Below are 20,964 nucleotides of genomic sequence, written 5' to 3' on the forward strand. Positions count from 1 at the left end.
TAATTGTGTTCATATAACAAATTAAAACACACGGATTCGTTCATCAATAGAACATTAAATCATAAACCCAATATTCAACATATCATAATTCCATACATTCATAACAGAAGTAATAGCTCATACACATGTAATTCCAGAATAATTCTCTTTATTGATGTTCAGATATCCTTTACAGACTATAACTACCCTTCGCACACAGTTGCAAGGGTCCATGCACTTAGCTGCGGACTTCTACCCTAGGCCTTTGTGCACACAGTTGTAGAGCCTCTCTCCTACGTTAAGACTCTTCGCTCTTAGCTCTCAAAAACCCATTACATCAATGAATCCTCAAAACATATCTGAACTGAAACTAAAAACTACCATAGAATCTTCTAAGACTTCCCTTTTTATACAATCCCATGGTTCCCAGATCAAGGGTGGATCTCATAAATCCGACACAAGTTACATAAAATAAGGGTGGAAACTCTTGATGACTCTTTACATCTTTGTGCTCCATGACCACAAAATGCGGAGACTTTACATTCTTTATACAAAACATGAGCCTTTAACCCCAAAACTTGGTCTTTTAACCCCAAAATTGACCCTAGGGGACCTGTTCCCAACAAGAATCTTTCATTCAGAAAGCCCCAACATGTGCCCCTAGTCTTGAGGGTTCTCCATTTCTCTTCCTTAAGGTTTTAAGTTGTTCTATAAGTTCAATGTTCTCTTTCTTTAAGTCAGCAAATTTCTTAGAAAAAGGGTTTGTCTTCTAATTACTAGGTAGAGGGTTTCCAACCTTTTACTTTTGAAGCTCCTTTTCCTTCTCCACCTAGTATTCTTCCTGAAATCCTTAATATCATCTAGATTCTTAAATGATTGGGCCACTATTTCTATCACAGAAGACCTAACCCTTATCTTTGGAATCGAGCATCCACATGCTTTTTCAATGGTTGTTTCTAGATCCATGTCCATAGGGGTTGCCATTCTTTAATAGGCCAGGATTCCAATCACAAGCTTCTCGATTGTTCATCAGATATTTTAACTGATGAATAAGTTTGGAGGCCTTAAAAAGGTGTACCAACATGAGAATCTCTAGAAAGTGTATCAATAGGGGAATTCTCAGTTTCAACACCATTTTCACTATCTGGAACTACTACTTCCATCCCAACATCCTCACTTTTTTTTGTGTCTCCTCTTTCTTCTCTTCTACTTTACTCATCAACTCTTCCCTACCATCCTCCTGAGTTAATCCTGTGACAAGGGTCACCAATTTTATCTACGTCCTCCCTTGTTGCTCCAATGTATTAATAACCATTAGTTTAATCATCTAGTGGTTTGTTATGTAGGTCTTTGGGTGCTTTGATTGAAAAACAAAATTATCCATGCATTTCAATGAATCTAATAGGAAGGAGGGAAGCTTGACCAATTCCCCATGGTGGAGGTGAGAAAATAATATGAAGTGATAGTTATAAATTACCCCAAATATGCCTTCACAGGTGATATATTTCTGTAGGGAATTTGCAACATCCTACCATGTGGGTGGAAATGAAGGCCTTTACACTCCTCTACCATTTTTCCTTATTTATTCACCTAATTTAAGGAAAATAGAATTTGTTGTTAGGATTGACCTTTTTATGCTAAACCATCTTGCACCTATCTGAGGTAGTCATGTTATTTTAGCAATCACTTCTTATGTGACTAAAATTTCAACTTTTTTTGTAGTCAAACTATGTTTAATCAAATTCTCAGTAAATTTGAGGGTGACAACCTCATAAAACCCTAGAAATGTTTCAAACTAGGTTAGCCACCCTTCTTTTTGGAAAATCATATAAGTTTCAGGGTGATTGCATAGTGGGTTGATCGAATCAGGTTCGTGATAAACAAAGGCTCGTCCCATGAATGTGTGTTGATTTGAATGCAGTTATTGTTACAACATGTGTGACATGTAGTCATGTTGGGAAAGAGGACATTAAGTTTCAAAAAATGGCAAGGTTGATGGTGGTGGAATTTCATAGATGCAAATTAATGACAAGATATACATAAAGATATGAATATTAGGTCAAAGTTGTGGTGCTGAAAAGGTAATAAATGGTGACATGATTATGCATCGAGACTGGTAAAGTGTGTGTCAAGAAATGTAATGTGGCATGCAAGTCATTATTTATGCCATGATGTACCCCCCCAACTAAAGTGGAGGCCATCCTTGGCTATCATGGTAGGTGGGTCGTGTCACCCAAATCATAGTGATGCAAGAAAATGAATGAGAGACATATATGTCAGGTGCTTATCCTGTGATGTGATATTACATGTGGTACAACATGATGAACATGGTGTGATGATGTTTATTTGGAAGAAAAATAAAATTCTAAAAAACTTCATCGCAATCAAATTCGATGGGTCTCTTTGCTAAAAAATGACAAAGTTCAATATGTAGTTATAATAGTAATGGAAACAGTAGCAATAGAAATGACAAAATAGTAAGTGGAAATAATAAAGCCAATAGTATCACCAAATAGTGTATTAGCAGTTGGTGTGATAACAACTAGAATAATTACTAAGGTTCTAGATATTAGTGTTGTTATCATTAAAAATACATTGCAACTATTAGAAAAAGAAGAATATATAATGCAGAGGAAATCAAGGGATGTCAACCGCCAAGAAGATAGTTTTTAGTTGACACCTATCTAACTATGTCCCAAAGGTTTTCGTCATTATATACTAAAAAAATAAAATATGTAGTTGGCAACATGAGTGGATGTTCCCCCACCCCAACATCTCAAGGTCTAAATTTGAGATAATATGAGAGAAATAATACTTAGAAAGTGATTTATGATATAACCGAGGATGGTGTACATTGGAAAACAAAGAAGTTTGTGATCCATCAATTGTTGTAAGATTAATATTCCCATTGTCGAAGACTATATCTACTTCATAAGGACCTAACTACCTGGTGCAAATCTTCCCTTTGAAGTCCTTGAACCTATAGACACATAGTAGTGCCTAGTCACCCTTTTGAAACACCTTCTTCTTGATAAACTTGTCATGCCACTTACGTGTTGTCATTGACTAATGGTGGTGCATTGTATATCAATCAAGGTAATTTCATCCATCTCATTGAGCTACTCCAAATGGTGTCTCTATGTTGTAGTTAAATCCAATTTTACCTCTAGAGTAGTCTTGAGCAGCTTGATCTCAAACTCAATAGGAAAAATAAATCTCTTATCATACACAAGCTCATATGGAGAGAAGCCTGTGGAGTTCTTCAATGTAGTCCTATAGGCCCAAAGTTCCTCTGGAAGTATCTCACTTAGTATCAATGGTGACTAACCATGGTCTTAGTAAGGATAGACTCAATGAATTTGTTGGTATTCTCCACCTGTCCATTAGACTATGCGTGGTAAGGTGAAGTGATTCTCTGGAAAATATTGTACTTCTTGATGTGTTGTCCAATTTACTGGGAAGTAAATTGTGGCCCTCCATCTATAACTATATCTCTTAATAGCCCATAAGGAACAAAAATTTCCTTGAATAATAAGTCTGAAACAACGTGCTTGGTGGCTTTAGTGAGTTCCTTAGCCTTGACCCACTTGGTAACATAATATATCCAAATTAGAATGTAGGAATTTTTATGGGATGGGGGATTGATAGGCCCCACAAAATCAAGAGCCCATTTCTCAAAGGGCTCAATAACCAACTGAGTTTGTAATGAAATTTTTGGTATAAATTGGTTTTCATTGATATCAATCCATGCAACAACCATAGGAGCCCTGTTTCTGATGAGGAAATTGAATGAAAATATCAGTGCTTTTGCAATTGAAACCATCGCCATCATGTTCTCCTCGTCATGCCAAATCCAATGGTGTGTGGCATGCAACATATCTCCTCACAGTTGAGGAGATATTCTCCTTCAAAGTTGATGCCCCAAAATGAGATACAAATAGAAGCTTGATGGTTGATCAATTTTGGGCTTTAATATTAATTAAATTGGAATTAATACTCAAGGAAATCTCAATCAATTTATGTTGACCAAATCGGCCTCAAAATAAGACATTATTCTTGGAAGTATGCATCACCATGAAAGATTAAGGTAGGTCTAGAATTCATTTGATTTTATAATCTTTTATTCAAGTTGTCTCAGGTCAAATTTCTACTTTTAATTGAGGTCAGTTCCATAGTTTGAGGGAAAGTTGGCCCCTATTCTAAATCTTACCCCCCCCCCCCCCCACCCCATATTGTATATATTGAGAGATATATGTTGGCGTTATGACTAACGTGTTGTCCTTAATGGCATCCTACTTTATGATTTTTCCTTTGATGGAAACCTACTTAATGAGTTTTCCTTTGATGGAAACCTACTTGATGAAGATATCAACAAGATGCGTCTACATGTGATAGAGAATTTGATCAAAGGAATTGCAGTTCATGTTAGAAAATTATATATTACGGAGCAATGGAACACATAAAATATTGTAGAAATATAAACACAAAAAACACATAAAACAAGAGAGACACAAATATACGTGGTTCAACTAGTTTGGGCTACATCCACCCCGAACAGCCAGTCCTTCCTTTCTATTATCCAGCAAAATGAAGAGACACAACCTACAACAGATCCACTATAATATCCTCTGTTTTCTCCCACAGTCTCACCTCTCTATTTCTCGCTGACAGAATACACATCTATTACACAGCCTCAAATACAATGACCTCATAAAAAGAGAGGGGTTGCCCTCTAGGGAAAAAAACCCTAAACTAATCATAAGTTCTACCGTTAGATCATCCGCCTAATGAACATCCTAGATTGACTAGAAATTACTATACTTTTACAAGGCAATTTTACATCTGTTTTTAGCTTCGGGGGAGCTGCTGCCGAGCCCCCGCTGGGGGACCGATGGCCCTCGAACCCCCCAGCTGGGGGGGGTCAGCCCCCCAAGACCCCCATAGGGGGGACAAGTCCCTCCCACACCCCCCCGCATGGAGGGGTGTACAAACTTCCTGGGGTATACATCCGGCTGAAACAAAGACCTCTAAACAATCATGCTCCACACACAACAATCTCCCACTTGGAGAATGATTGTAGCAACTCCACCACTGCTTCATTTGATGGAAAATGACTCCTCTTTGGACCTGGTTGTTTCTCATCTTCATCGTCATCCTTGAAGACCAATTGAAACTGAGCATGTTCTCAGTTTCTCCCTGGTTACAACTTTTGTTAGCATATGTGCAGAATTCTAGCTAGTGTGTATGTTTTCCAGCTTCAACTCTCCATCTTCCAACACTGATCGTATGAAATGGTACTTGAGTTGTATGTGTTTAATCCTGTAATGAAATGCTAAGTTCTTTGCAAGATGAATGGCACTTTGGCTATCACTGTATAATGTGCCCATATCATGCTCCTTACCCAATTCACCCATAAACCTTTGTAACCAAATCATTTCTTTACTAGCCTCTGTAGCAGCAACATACTCTACTTCTATTGTTGAAAGTGCAACAACACTTTGGATTTTTGACACCCAACTGACAGTTGTTCCACCAACAGTAAATACATATCCTGTAGTGCTCCTCCTATTATCATTGTCACCTGCCATATCTTCATCAACATATCCCTGTAGGGAAATGTTTGAACCACCAAAGCATAATGCTTGATTTGTGGTAACTTTCAAATATCTAAGAATCCATTTCACTGCCATCCAATGTTCCTTTCCTGGATTGTTCATGTACCTTCTTACAAATACCACTGCATGTGCAATATCAGGCCTTGTGCAAACCATTGCATACATTAAGCTTCCAACTGCTGATGCATATGGAACTTTAGACATATAATCCATGTCTTCTTGGGTCTTTGGGCACATTTCCTTACTAAGTTTGAAATGGCTAGCAAAAGGTGTACTAACTGGTTTTGCATTGTGCATGTTAAATCTTTTCAACACCTTCTGTATGTACTCATTCTGAGACAATTTTAATTTGCGATTTTTTGTGTCTCTAGTTATTCTCATACCAAAGATTTGTTTTGCAGCTCCCAAATCCTTCATTGCAAATGAATTTGCCAATTTTCTTTTGAGCACATTTATTTCCTGCATGTTAGATCCTACAACAAGAATGTCATCTATATACAATAACAATATAATCTAGCTTCCATCATTTTGCTTTTTCAGATAAACACAATGATCAGAGTGACATCTAGTATAACCTTGTTCAGACATAAACTTGTCAAATTTTAGATACCACTGCCTTGGAGCCTGTTTTAAGCCATACAAGCTCTTTTTCAACCTGCACACTAGTTTCTCCTTCCCTTTCACTTCATATCCTTGTGGCTGTTGCATATATATCTCTTCCTCCAAATCCTTATGGAGAAAGGATGTCTTTACATCTAACTGCTCAAGATGCAAATATTCAACTGCCACTAGATTTAAAATAGTTTTGATTGAAGTCATTTTAACAATAGGAGAAAATATTTCATCAAAAGAAATACCATTTTTCTTTGCGAACCCCTTCACCAAAAGTCTAGCTTTGTACCTCTATTTTCCTCCATCTTCTTCCTTCAGCCTGTAAACCCATTTATTCTGCAATGTAGTTTTAACTGCAAGCAACCTGACTAAGTCCCAAGTCTGGTTATGCATTAAGGAGTCCATCTCTTCTTCCATGGATACCTCCCACTTCTTCCTGCTTTCAACCTGCATTGCTTCTTCATAACATTCGGGTTCACCGGAATCATTCAACAATAAATAATATAATGAAGGAGAGTATCATTCAGGGGGTCTACTTATCCTAGTAGATCTTCTAACACCACTTTCAGGTGTTTGGGGTGCATGTTGCTATTATGGTGGTTGCTCCTGTTGTGGTTGTTGATTATTATTATTTTCAAGCACCTTTACTTTTTCAGTGATTTCATCAAGAACTGTGTATTCCTTGTTTTCTTTTTCCTGTTTCTTTTCCTGCAATGGATTCTTATACAAGACCTTTTCATTGAATATTACATCTCTGCTCCTAATGATTTTGTGATTTTCATAATCATATAAGCGATAACCAAAATCATTAACACCATATCCAATAAAGGTACATTTCTTTGACTTTGCCTCAAGCTTTGTTCTATTTTCTTTATCAATATGGACAAAGGCCTCACAACCAAAATGCTTTAAAAAGGAGTAATTTACCTTTTTACCTATCCATGTTTCCTCTGGAACACCACCATCCAAGGAACTTGAAGGCCCTTTGTTTATTAGATAAACAACAATATCTACAGCATCTGCCCAAAATTGTAAAGGCAATCCTGCATGCAATCTCATGTACCTTGCACGCTCCATGATTGTTCTGTTCATCCTTTATGACACACCATTTTCTTGTGGTGTTCTTGGAACTGTCTTCTCTCTGCGAATTCCATGCTCTAAATGGTACCTATCAAACTCTTCGCTACAATATTCACCTCCATTGTCTGATCTAAGACACTTTAATTTCTTTCCTGTCTCAATCTCAACCAAAGCTTTCCATTTCTTGAAATTAGCAAATACATCAGATTTATTCTTAATACAATAAATCCAAGTTTTTCTAGTTGCATCATCAATAAAAGTAACATAATAACGAGATCCACCGAGAGATGATACCTGAGCAGGTCCCCATACATCTGTATGTACAAGCTCTAATTTTTCATTCTCCTGTTCTTTCCTAACTCTAAGAAATCTGACTCTCTTCTATTTTCCATAAATGCAATTCTCACAAAAGTCCAAATCAACATTCTTCAAACCCGGCAACAAATTCCTTGAGTGAAGAATCTTCACCTCCTTTTCACTCATGTGTCCGAGCCTATGATGCCATAATGTTGCATCTGCTCCTTTAGAAGTTAAAGCATTAACATAGTTAGAAATACCATTGCATAAATACAATGTACCAACCTTTTCACCTTTTACTATTACCAGGGCTCCTTTGGTGACCTTCCAAGCTTTATTTGTGAAAGTTGTCACACAACCTTCACTGCCTAACTGCCCTATTGAAATCAGATTTTTCTTTAGATCTGGAACATGCCTTACCTCCTTTAGTAGCCATTGGTTTCCATTCTACTATTTTACAAGAACCTTACCCATTCCAACAATTTTACAGGGTTTATCATCACCCAAACAAACTTGTCCAGAATCTCCTTGAACATAGTCATGAAAATATTTCTTATCAGGTGTGGCGTGGAATGAGGCCCCTAAATCTACCACCCATGAATCAGTAATATTTTCGAAAGAAAGAATCAAAGCATCTTGTAACACCTCACCTGTCACATTTGCTTCATGATTGTTTTCTTGCTATGAATCTCCTTCTTTTCCCTTCCAAGATCTACAGTCTTTCTTTAGGTGTCCTTTCTTTCCACATTTCCAGCACACTATCCCCGATCTGGACTTGGATCTGTCTTTCCTTGATTTACTGCGATATCCTGAGCTCTTTCCTCTTTCCATTTTTCTTCCCCTAGACTCTGCACTCAAAGCATTTCCCGATGTCTCACCGAAGCTTTTCCGTCGCATTTCCTCGCTAAGGATAGCACCGACAACATCATCAAACATTAAAGTACTAGATCCAGACATAGAGTTACTAATGGCCATTACTAAACCATTCCAACTTTCTGGCAATGAGCACAAGAAGAACAAATCTCTAACTTCATCATCAAATTTTACCCCTACAGAACATAACTGACTTGTAACAGTATTAAAATCATTTAAATGATTTGAAATAGATCCACCTTCCGACATCTTCATATTAAATAATCGTTTCATAAGAAATACCTTGTTTGAGGCCGAGGGTTTTTCATATAGTTTCTCCAACGCCTTAATCAAACCCTCTGTCGTTGTTTCCTTCAAAATGTTGAAGGTGACCGACGCTGCAAGGCACAACTGTATTGTTCCGAGTGCCTTTTCTATCGAGAAGGTTCCATTCTTCATCTTTCATACCCATCGGCATCTTTGCTTTTCTACCCAATGGTAAGTATAGATCTTTCCGATACAGATAATCTTCCATCTGCACCCTCCACAATGAGAAGTTTTGGCTGTTAAATTTCTCGACCCTAAACTTACCATCTTCTGCCATTGCTCCCACTCGAATGAGGAACCCTTCTTTCCTACGATTTTATCAGCCAAATAGACCTTCGGCTCTGATACCAGTTGTTAGAAAATTATATATTACGGAGCAATGGAACACATAAAATATTGCAGAAATATAAACACAGAAAACACATAAAACAAGAGAGACACAAATATATGTGGTTCAACAGTTTGAGCTACGTACACCCCGAACAGCCAGTCCTTCCTTTCTATTATCCAGCAAAATGAAGAGACACAACCTACAGCAGATCCGTTGTAATATCCTCTGTTTTCTCTCACTGTCTCACCTCTCTGTTTCTCGCTCACAGAATACACATCTATTACACAGCCTCAAATATAATGCCCTCATACAAAGAGAGGGGTTTCCTTCCAGGGAAAAAACCATAAACTAATCATAAGTTCTACCGTGAGATCATCCGCCTAATGAACAACCCAGATTGACTAGAAATTACTATACTTTTACAAGGCAATTTTACATCTTTTTTTAGCTTCGGGGGCACTGCCGCCGAACCCTCGTCGAGGGACCACTGGCCCCCGGACCCCCCAGCCGGGGGGGATCGGCCCCCCCGAACCCTCGCGAGGGGGACAAGTCCCCCCCACACCCCCTCGCATGGAGGGGTGTACAAACTTCCTAGGGTATACATTCGGTTGAAAGAAAGACCTCTAAACAATCATGCTCCACACACAATAGTTCAGAGGCAAAGAAATGACAAAGTTGAAATTTCAAGAAGTATACATAGCTTCTGTCAATCAAAACTATGTACACATGCAAGTATGAAGAAGGAAAGACGGGTACAGTTTCTACACCATGGTATTCTAAATACTAAGGATACTTTCTATCGTATTGCCCTGTGGTATTGAGCCTAATAACAAATATTTGATCCCATCTAAGAATACCATAAACATTAGTATGGTTTTGACCTGTGGTATTGGATAAGGGCTAAGCTATAAAAGTAGATGAAGATTAAAAGTGGTAAATGTGTGCAAGTGATGAATATTTTATGAAGAGATAGATCTAAAGAAAATATGCATGTAAGGGGTTGTTGATGTTTTTCTTGATATAAAACTAGGTATGCACCCAAGAATTTGATGATGGATCAGATCCAATCGATCTAAGATGACTATCTTGATTATGAGGAGATTTTATCTATGTTGATAGTGACTTGAAGCATGATTTTTCTGTGTATGTCGAGATCTGGGTATGTCTGAAGATTTGTGTTGCAGCTAAGGTTTGCGTCAGAAATTATAGATTTGTATGTGGGTTTTATAGCCTGAAAGTCACGTACACACATAGGTATGATAAAGGTAAGTCGCGTATATTTCCTGATCTATACGCGTGTTTTTTTCCTAAGAAGTGCCTATACACACAAATATGATTTAAGGAAAGCGCGTACATCAATTAGGGTTTTGATAAAAAGGAATCATGATTATTTTAATCAGCCTTGATGTGTTTCCATTGCCTATCAATGAAGTCTTCTTGATGATCTGGGCTTGACATTAATGTTTAAATGATGAATTAACTGATTGAAGAATGTTGAAGATACTTGTTGTTTTTTTATTGAAGTTCCGTGAAGGTTATGTGATTGTTTCATAATGATGTAGTGGATATGTGTGTGATTCACTATTTATTTCAGAATGACAGTGGCTCAGTTTTCATAATTTCGTGGTTTAATATCTATATGTGGGTATACTTCATGGAAAGTGTGTACACACGTGGGTTTTCTACTATAAAGTGGCGTATATATTTTGACATATGGTTGATCAGGGTTTACAATAATAGAATATGGTTTATGTGATGTTGTAGTATGTTGATAGGTATTCTAGTTACATTGATTTGACTATTCTAGTTGTTTAAGTTTGGGTTTCAATTGATTTGTTGAGTTTTGGTTGATTTGGTTGATTCATTTTTTGGGTTTCAGTTGATGTTTGATTCAGTTGGGTCAGATATTGGTTGTTTTAGATGATGATTTAGTGATTTGTTACAATGATCAATTTCACTTTTTATGTTTGGTTTTGGGCTTAAATGTTGGTAGTGGGTCCAATCTGAAAATTTGATGAAACATTGCCTACATGTTGTGATGTGCTGTAGCAAGTGGATCTAGTATGAAAATTTATGAAATGTGGTGCATGGAGGTGTTGAGGGTTAAAGCCTTCAATGAGGGAGTTGAAGCTTCCTTCCAGTGGTAGCTGATAAATGAGATCAGGGGGTTAGAGCTCCCTTTTAGTAGGAGATGGAAAACAAGTGAAGGTTGTAGCCTTCTGCATGTGCTGCCTACATGTTGGTATGAGTCTATGCCAGTACAAGATTGTAAGAAGTTTTTATTTATATTAAAAAGAAGACATAGACAACAAATTCCATGGTTTTATCCCACATTGGGTTTCCACCTTAAATCCTAGTGTTCATGTGTGTTGATTATGTGTGATGGTTTACTAGACATTGTTACTATTTATATAATGTTGAATGAAGTATTGATGCACTGGCTTAAGATAAATAGAATATGAATTAACTAAAAATATGTTTTACTAGATATACACTAGTTGTATGAATAATAGTCATGTACACATGTAGGTTACCTTTAGTAAAGTCACGCACATAAATGAGGATATGAAATTGAAAAGGATAATGGTTTGAAAATACTAATTCACCCACCGCTCTCAGTACTTTTCTCAACAATTGGAATCAGATTAGGTCCTTTAGCAGAAGCTTAATCGCTTGAAGCAGATCTGTCAAGATGAGTAGCCACGAAGGAGTATTTTCTATTAGACCTCTATAAATAATGGATCTAACTTTGTATTTTGGAAAGTTAGGATGAGAGCATACTTGCAGGAACTAGGAGCTGAAGTATGGGAAATCGTTAAAAGTGGATACTAATATTGAGCATCTATTCCTTCAGATACTGCAGGAAATAAACAATATGAAACCAATGCAAAAGTTGTAAATGCCATCTTAGGAAGTTTGGACGAGTCTGATTTTGTGAAGGTAATGCAGCTAAACACAACAAAGGGAATGTGGGATAAGATTATCCAAATTTATGAGGGAGACACCAAGGTAAAAAGTGCTAAAATTCAAATGTTAAAAATACAGTATGAGACACTAAAAATGCATGATAATGAAAGCATTGCAACATTTTTCTTATAGTAGATAAAATTATTAATTCCATGAGAAATCTTAGTGAAGAAATAAAATATGCTACTATTATTGAAAATATTTTTAGATCTCTGACTCCGAAGTTCGACTCCAAAGTCTCTGCTATTAAAGAAATGCAAGATCTGAAAAGTCTCACACTTGATTAAATCCATGGACTATTGACAATATTTGAGATGAGGAAAGGTGGTCCTTCAGACATGAGAGAAGCAACCTTCAAAGCTACTGCAAAAGGAAAATAAAAGGAAGAATCAAGTTATGTATAAGAAGAATAAGAGGCAAACTTCGTAAATAAACTCCAAGTGGGTATTGTAATATTTAGAGGTAAGATTCATTTCAAATGTTTTACTTGTGGTAGATTTGATCATTACGCTACTAAGTTTCCCTATAGAGAAAATCAGGAGAAAGGAAAAGAAGCTGCAAAAATAAATAGGAAGAGGTTTCAAAACAAGAGAATTTTTTATACACATGAAGACAGTGATGGTCTTTCAGATGGTGAAGAAGGTGATTCTGATCAATATTGTCACTTACTTATGGAATTTGAAGATAAAATTAGTAATGAGTTTGATGGCATAGAAGAAAATGGTACTTTTATTGAAAACTTTGACAGGAATATATCAGATGTAGTGACATTTACAGATGTCAACAAATATTCAATTTTGGGAGAAACCCTCTTTCTATTGATCAAAAATGAAGAAGATGAAGCATCATCAGGTATGGGTTTTTGTTCAAAATGTGATCCATTTCCTTATCTATGCAATAATTATAGTGAAACTACTGAGCTAGCACTTATGGCTAAAAGTGAAAATCACTCTAAATAGAGAAAGGATTCAAAAATCATGCCTCCATAAGCAGCAAATCAAGGCAAGTTAGAAACAATGGACAATACATATGTGCCTATGCTGAGAAAAGATAATTATCAACAATGGAAAGAAAAGATGAAGTATAATCTAATGAATCTTGATGTCGACATCTTGTGTGCAATGGTTGCACCAGGTTTCCTCCATCAGACAAGGAAGTGCAAAATAATAGTAAGGCTTTAAGTAACATATTTTGTAGCATATCTAATTTAATATTGAATAGGTTATGCATTATACTACTGCAAAGAAAGTGTGGGATAATATACAAGAAATACATGAATAAGTACCAAAGAAAGATTCCTCAGGTAATCATATATCTAACAATGTATCCAAAATGACAGATGGAGTTGTTGATTCAAAAGAAGACAGGTTAGAAGAAATTTTTGATCTAAGAACAAAAATTGATCTTGCCTTGAAAAAGATTGTTAATCTTAAAGATAAGTTGTAGGCTTATGATAACAAGGATCATATGGGTATGGTGTCTAACCAATACTATGAAGGTATTGAAGTTGAGGTCGTCTCTCTAAGAACAGATCTTGAAAAATCAGATAAGCGTAATGAAGAACTACTTCAAGCATTTGAAGAACAAGAAAATTGGTTGAAAGAAGAAATTCTCAAATTAAAACAGCAAATGGAGGAAGGAAGAAATCATGAAGAAATGATTAAAAAGAATCATCAGATTGAGGTAAACATCCTAAAAGGTAAATTATAAGAAAAAGGTAAACATTTGCGATTTCAAGATAGTACTAAGATTTTGGATAATATTCTTAGTAGTCAAAGGTATCTTGCCGTCAAATCTTGTCTTAGTTTTCATGAAACTGTTGAAGGAGAATATAGTTCACAAGTTGAGGTAAGGAATTCTAATGCAAAATATGAAATTCTCAACAAAGAGATAAGAGGTCAAGCTCATCAACAACCAAGGAAAGTAAATCTTCAAAGGAAATCATTTAATCCTAACCATAGAAGTGTTAATTGATTTTCTCCTCTCATCAATATTGTTGAATGTTCCATATTTCATAATTATGGACATGTTGCAGTCAATTGCAAAAGTAGAATGTTTCAAGATAATAACTGCCTCATAGAAATATCATCATCTTCCATGTAATTTAAGGGATATTGTTTTTTCTTGAAATATGTTTGGTCACACAACCATTGATTGCAATAGAAGGAATATGAAACATATAATATGTTATGATTGTAACAAGTTTGGGCATGTAGAAAAAGAATGAAGGAACAAGTTTATTGATCGCCGCAGAAAACATGGTAAGTAACCAGAAAACAATGTTAGAAGACCTAAAAAATATGGATCCACCAACATTTCTCATAATCAACAGGAAAAAGAAGAACATATAAGGTGTGGTCTTTCTCTCTGCTCATTTAAAGATGAAGATGAATGGTACATAGATAGTGGATGCTCTCATCACATGACTGGAGATAAGAGGAAAATGAAGTCTCTGAGGAAAAAACAACATGGTAATGTTATTCTTGGAACTAATGCTTCAACAAAAGTTCTAGGACAAGGTAAAGCCATAATTAATAAAACTAGAGGAGCAGTTGATGCTTTATTAGTTCAAGGGTTAAAATATAATATTCTAAGTGTAGGTAAAATTGCAGAAAAGGGAAATATAATTGTGTTTACATCAAACAAATGTAAGGTTATGAATGAAGTAACTAGAAAATTAATAGCAAGAGGATACAAAAACCAAGACAAATTATATGTGTTTGAAGAACAGAATTCTCGCAGATATGAGAAAGATTTAGACTGAGAGTAAAAGAAGACGATTCCCATTGTAGTCCATCATTTCTTAAAATAATACTTCCAACAGTGACTACAAAAGTGGTATGAGGTACTTGACCTCATGAGAACAGAATATGATTATTAGGTCCTCAGGATCAATGATGTAAATCTTAGAGGGAGTAGTACATGTTTTGTCTTGATGATGATTCCCTTGGTTTTTTATTTTATTTTCATGCTACTTATACTACTAAAAGTGCCTTTGGTGTAGTAATAGTAAACAGATAAAGACAGAACATACTCAGGGGAAGCTAAAGGTGTGAAATTTCATTATTTCACTTTCTGTACGTGGATCCTATAAAGAAAGTTTGTGTGTATACGTGAGTTTTGAACTGAATGTCGCGTGTATATTGGTATAATGAAGAAATAGTGTGACATAGTCAAGAAAAGGCTTTGATATGCTTTATTCAATTATTGTTTGGCTTTTATGTTCGGATGGTTGATGATTACAGTCTGTTAATTCTATTTAGAATTAATTTTGGCATTTATAAGTTGTTGATGCCTTGATGGATGACTAGTTGATGAATATACTTTGTAGTGCTTACTGATATATGAGATTATATGATCAGATTGGACAATGAACTTTTGGCATAAGTTCAGGGGGAGCATTTGTTATTCTTCTAATAATGCATTATTGGCATTATGTTTTCTTTAGAATTCCTTTGTACATTATGATGGTTATCAATGGCTATGTTGCTTATCATTTGTTGAAGCTATTGAATGATGATGCATGAGTTGCTAATCATGCTTGATATTTATCAATTGTGGAAAGAGCATATAGATCTTGTTGATAATGTTTCTATCATGGATGAGTATTTGATTATGTTATATGCTTGAGTTGCATATCGGCGAAATAAGTTCTTGATGAAGTGGTGTTGGTGTGATAATTCTTCTTGTATAAATAATTTGCGCCAAGATAATGATGTTGTTAAGACATGGTTATTGATATGCTACTACTACATTTATTGGATGATACTTGGAAACATGGCATATTTTGATGATGTTGAGGAATGATGCTACACAACCCTATCTTTCTTTATGATGATATGCTTGGTCCTCACTTATGTTGTTGTTTCATACCTGGTCATAGGTTGATGATATTGAAACTACATTGTCTTATATTGCGAATTGATGATGGAAATGTACAGGTTGTTGTTCTTGGTGTTGTTGATAGATGATTATGGTGCATATCATATATGGAATATGATAGTTGTTGATGAATATCATGGTCATATTGAGGTTCTTTGTATTGGTTATAAATTTCATATATATCATTTGATGTAAAGTTCATGTTAAAACCTATGATATACTCATTGTCAAATTCAATCATGTATGGGCTATTGTGATCAAGCCCTTTTAGACATGTGATGTAATTTGTAACCCCACTGTGCTTGGAAATTTGATGTAATAATGATGTCAAATATATAAACCCACTATGATTGGGTCATTGATGTAAGTTTGAGTCCTTTAGGACAAGTCATATGAGTCATAAAGTCATGTGCTTCATTGTACATTTCAGCATGTGCTCAGGGGGAGCATGGTCAATATTCAATGTTCATGCTTTAGCAGGTCATATCTACAATTCTCAAGAGAGAAGCCTTCATTTAGTATTGGTTAGCCCTTTTCCCTTGATGTCAAAGGGGGAGAGTAACTTGGTCTTTGAAACTCTTGGTTCTTAGCTTGATGTGTTTAATAGGTATCTACAGGTTGTGGTGACCAAACACCAAAGTGGTTGCCATCAAGTCCAAAGGGGGAGATTGTTGGCATTATGACTAATGTGTCATCCTTGATGGAAACCTACTTTATGAATTGTCCTTTGATGACAACCTACTTGATGAGTTTTCCTTTGATGGAAACCTAATTGATGAGATATCAATAGGATGTGTCTACATGGACAGAGAATTTGATCAAAGGCATAGAAGTTCAAAGGCAGAGGAATGACAAATTTGAAATTTAGAGAAGTATACGTGGGTTCTGTTAAGAAAAAATGCATACACATGCGAGTATGAAGAAGGAAAGATGTGTATAGTTTTCACACCATGGTTTTCTAAATACCAAGGGTACTTACCATGGTATTCCCCTATGGTATTAAGCCTAGAAACATATATTTGATCACATCTAAGAATACCATCAGAATTAGTATGGTTTTGACCTATGGTATTAGATAAGGGCTAAGATATATAAGGAGATGAAGATAAAAGTGGTAAAGTGTGCAAGTGATGAATATTTTATGAGGAGATAGCTCTGAAGCAAATATGCATGTAATGGGTTGGTGTTTTTCTTGATCTAAAATGAAGTATGCACCCGGGAATTTGATGATGGATCAAATCTAATAGATCTAAGATGATTATCTTGATTATGAAGAGATTTGATCCGTGTTGATAGTGAATTGAGGCATGATTTTTCTATGTATGCTGAGATTTGGGTATGTCTGAAGTTATGTGTTGCAACAAAGGTTTGAGTCAGAAATTGTAGATCTATTCATGGGTTTTATATCCTAAAAGACATGTACACATGTGAGTGTGATACTAGTAAGTTGTGTATATTTCTTGATCTATATGCAGGTTTATTTCTTAAGAAGCGTGTACACACACATACATGCTTTATGGAAAGTGTTTACAAAAACTAGGGTTGTGATGAAAAGGATTTCTGATCAGTTTAATCAGTCTTGATGTGTTTTTGTTGTCTGTTAATGAAGTCTTCTTGTTGATCTGGGCTTAATAGTAATGTTTGAAAGATGAATTGATTGATTGAAGAATGTTGTTGATACTTGTTTTTTGTGATTGAAGTTTACTGAAGGTTCTGTGATTGTTTAGAATGATGCAGTGGATTTGTGTGTGATTCAGTATTTATTTCAGAATGACAGTGGTTCAATTTTTAGAATTCAATGGTTTAAGATCTTTATGCGGGTATGCTTCATGGAAAGTGTGTACACACGTGGGTTTTCTATTGTAAAGTAGCGTATATATTTTGACATATGGTTGATCAGGGTTTATAGTAACAGAATCTGGCTTTTGTGATGTGCAGTATGTTGATTGGTATTCTGGTTATAGTGATCTGACTATTCTCGTTGTTTAAGTTTGGGTTTCAGTTGATTGGTTGATTTTTGGTTGATTCATTTGATTCAGTGATTTGGTTTCAATTGATGCTTGCTTTAGTTGGGTTAGAGATTATTTGTTTTAGATGATGATTAAGTGGTTTGTTACAGTGATCAATTTTAGTTTTGATGTTTGGTTTTGGGTTTAAATGTTGGTAGTGGGTTTAGTTTGAAAATTTTATGAAACATGGCCTACAAGTTGTGATGTGTTGTAGCAGGTAGATCTAGTATGAAAATTTATGAAATGTGGTCCATGGAGGTGTTGAGGGTTGGAGCCTTCAATCAGGGAATTGAAGCTTGCTTCTAGTGGTAGCTGGTAAATCAGATCAGGGTGTTGGAGCTCCCTTTCAGAGGGTGCCGGTAAACGAGATCAGGCGGTTGGAGCTCCCTTCCAGTAGGAGTTGGAAAATGAGCGAAGTTTATAGCCTTCTACAAGTGGGTGCCTACGTGACGGTATGAGTCTGTGCCAGTACAAGATTGCAAGAAGATTTTCTTTATATTAAAAAGAAGATAGAGATGAAAACAATGTTGGTTTCTTCCCACGTTGGGTTTCCACCTTAAATCATGGTGTTCATGTGCATTGATTATGTTTGATGGTTTACTGCAAATGGTTACAATTTATATAATGTTGAATGAAGTACTAATGCACTGGCTTAAGATAAACAGAAGATGAATTAACCGAAAAATACGGTTTACTGGATATACACTAGTTGTATGAATAACATTCATGTACACACGTGAATTACCTTCATTAAATTTGCATACAGAAATCAGGATATGTAATTGAAAAGGTTAATGGTTTGAAAATACTAATTCCCCTGCCCCTCCCCCCCGCCCTCTCAGTATTTTTCCCAATAATCTATTGCCTCCAGAAGGATCAATTACTCATGCATTATTAAGTAATCCCTTTTGTAATTCATAAGAGGCCAATGTGGTCTCAAATATTTGAAGTGAAGGCTAAATTTGTTGAGAAATTATAAGGTTAAAATGACTTTTACTTTGTGATTAACTCAATTTCTTTTATGGGATAATCAAGGGACATTATGGACTAAGAAGCCATGGCCTATTTTGGCCTTGTTTAAGGTCTGTACTAGCTCGGATTTCCTGTGGTTTTTGCATATCTTATTTGAGGCTCTCTATTGATACTTGCAAATGTTTTTTTGTGCATTATTTGACCTTATTCTAGGCAGAATTCCAATCCCATGAAGCATTCACCTTGAGGAATATCTATGGGGATAGCTAGGGAATGAATTTTCCATCTTCAACAGACCTTATCTGAGGCATATTTTTTCTAATATGTAGTTTTGGGTAGAGAATTCTGGTCTATTTTTGAGGAAAATCCTTGGCCCTCTTAAGGGTTTTGCAAGGCTCTTCTATGATTAATTTTGAAAATACTTTCTAAGGTGATAATTTGGTGGGTTTAACCCCTAATACAAGACCGTAACTGAGGTTGAATTATTGGAGTAAATATAATCTGTGTTCACTAGGGAAATTGTATTGATACAAGAATATTTGGAGTCATATCAAAATGGTTCAAGTCAAGGGAAGCACAGTTCAAGGGCTACTCTATTTAAAGATATCTTAGTATGTTATTGTTCTATGAAGGATTCTTCTAATCTATGTATAGTCCACTTTGAAGGCAACATAGGCCTATTCTTGACATCAACTACATCTTGAAAAATCTAAGGTATGAGCGTATGTTGTTTCTAACTAATCAAGTTGTATTTAACTAGTAGAAGGCATTCATACAACATTATTCAAGCAAGCTTGAAGATTGAAACATCCTGGTGCATACTTTGTGATCTTGCATCATTGACATGAAATATCTCAAGGGTTGTTTACATTACACCACTGCATATCTGACATGCAATAGTGTGAGTTTCATATGATATCTAGGTATAGAGCTTTGATCATTGACATGCACTTGATGCTAAATCTTGATATTCCTATATAAGTTTAATTGAGGTGATTGTTTCTTCAATTCTTATTGTCATTTGCATGATTGTTTCTTCAATTCTTATTGTCATCTGCATGATCTGAAAGAGAAACGATTAAAGTCAAGCAATAACTATAGCTGTAGTGATGTTTCAAATGAATAAATAGCCAATTTTGTTATGAAGTTGAAAATATGAACCGAAAAGTACAAATGTAAGCTTCCTTTGATGTGTTATAATTGTCGTGAAATTGGTCATTTTTCTTCGAAATGTCCCTACAAAAGGTGTTTAGATAGTCATCAAGAATAAGAAACACCCAAGAAGGAAAATAAAATTCACAAAAGAGATAAGAATAAAAAGAAAAGAAATAACTTCAAGAAAATTTTCTATTCAAAAGAAGATAGTTCTTCATCTGATGAGGAAAGTGACAACAACATTTATATAGAAAGAGTGTTATTCATGGTAATGAAAAATAAAAATAAAACCCTTAAGATGATGAAGTAGAAGGAGAAGTAGTTCTTGAGAGATAATTGGTCAACGCTTTAAAGGATCTAAAATTAGAAATAAATAAAGTCAATCACTTGGATTCAAAAGAGCTAAGTGAACTAAAAGAGAATTCAGAAAATTTCAACAAAAACTTTGAATAATTAGAAAAGACCATTAGAGAAATTTTGAGGTCTGTAATGGGCCCCAAAACAAAAATGTAAAACCAAAATCAACTTTATAATAACCAATAGGATTCAAGATGATGATGTCAACCATGGGGGATGATTCACTATTTTTGGAGTAAAAAAGTAAAAAGATTAAAAAAATAAAAAATTACTTATTCAACTCGTATTTTCAACTTATCTCTCTACAATTGTACTCAAATTTCAAGTGGGAGAACTTATTAGATGTGGAATTTAAATCCAAATCCAAATAGTACCCATGTTTCATACTTTTTATTGACCTTTCTACATAAAAAATGAAAAATACATGAAAAACATGATTACAATCACGTTTTTTTATGTATTTCTAATTTTTTGTGTAGTAGGGTCCATTGAAAGTATGCAAGATGGGTACTCCTTGGGTGAGGAATTA

The sequence above is a fragment of the Pinus tabuliformis genome, chromosome 9, assembly GCF_031772625.1.
Source record: "Pinus tabuliformis cultivar Carrire ecotype Pingquan chromosome 9, CPIR1, whole genome shotgun sequence".
In the NCBI taxonomy this organism is placed as follows: Eukaryota; Viridiplantae; Streptophyta; class Pinopsida; order Pinales; family Pinaceae; genus Pinus; species Pinus tabuliformis.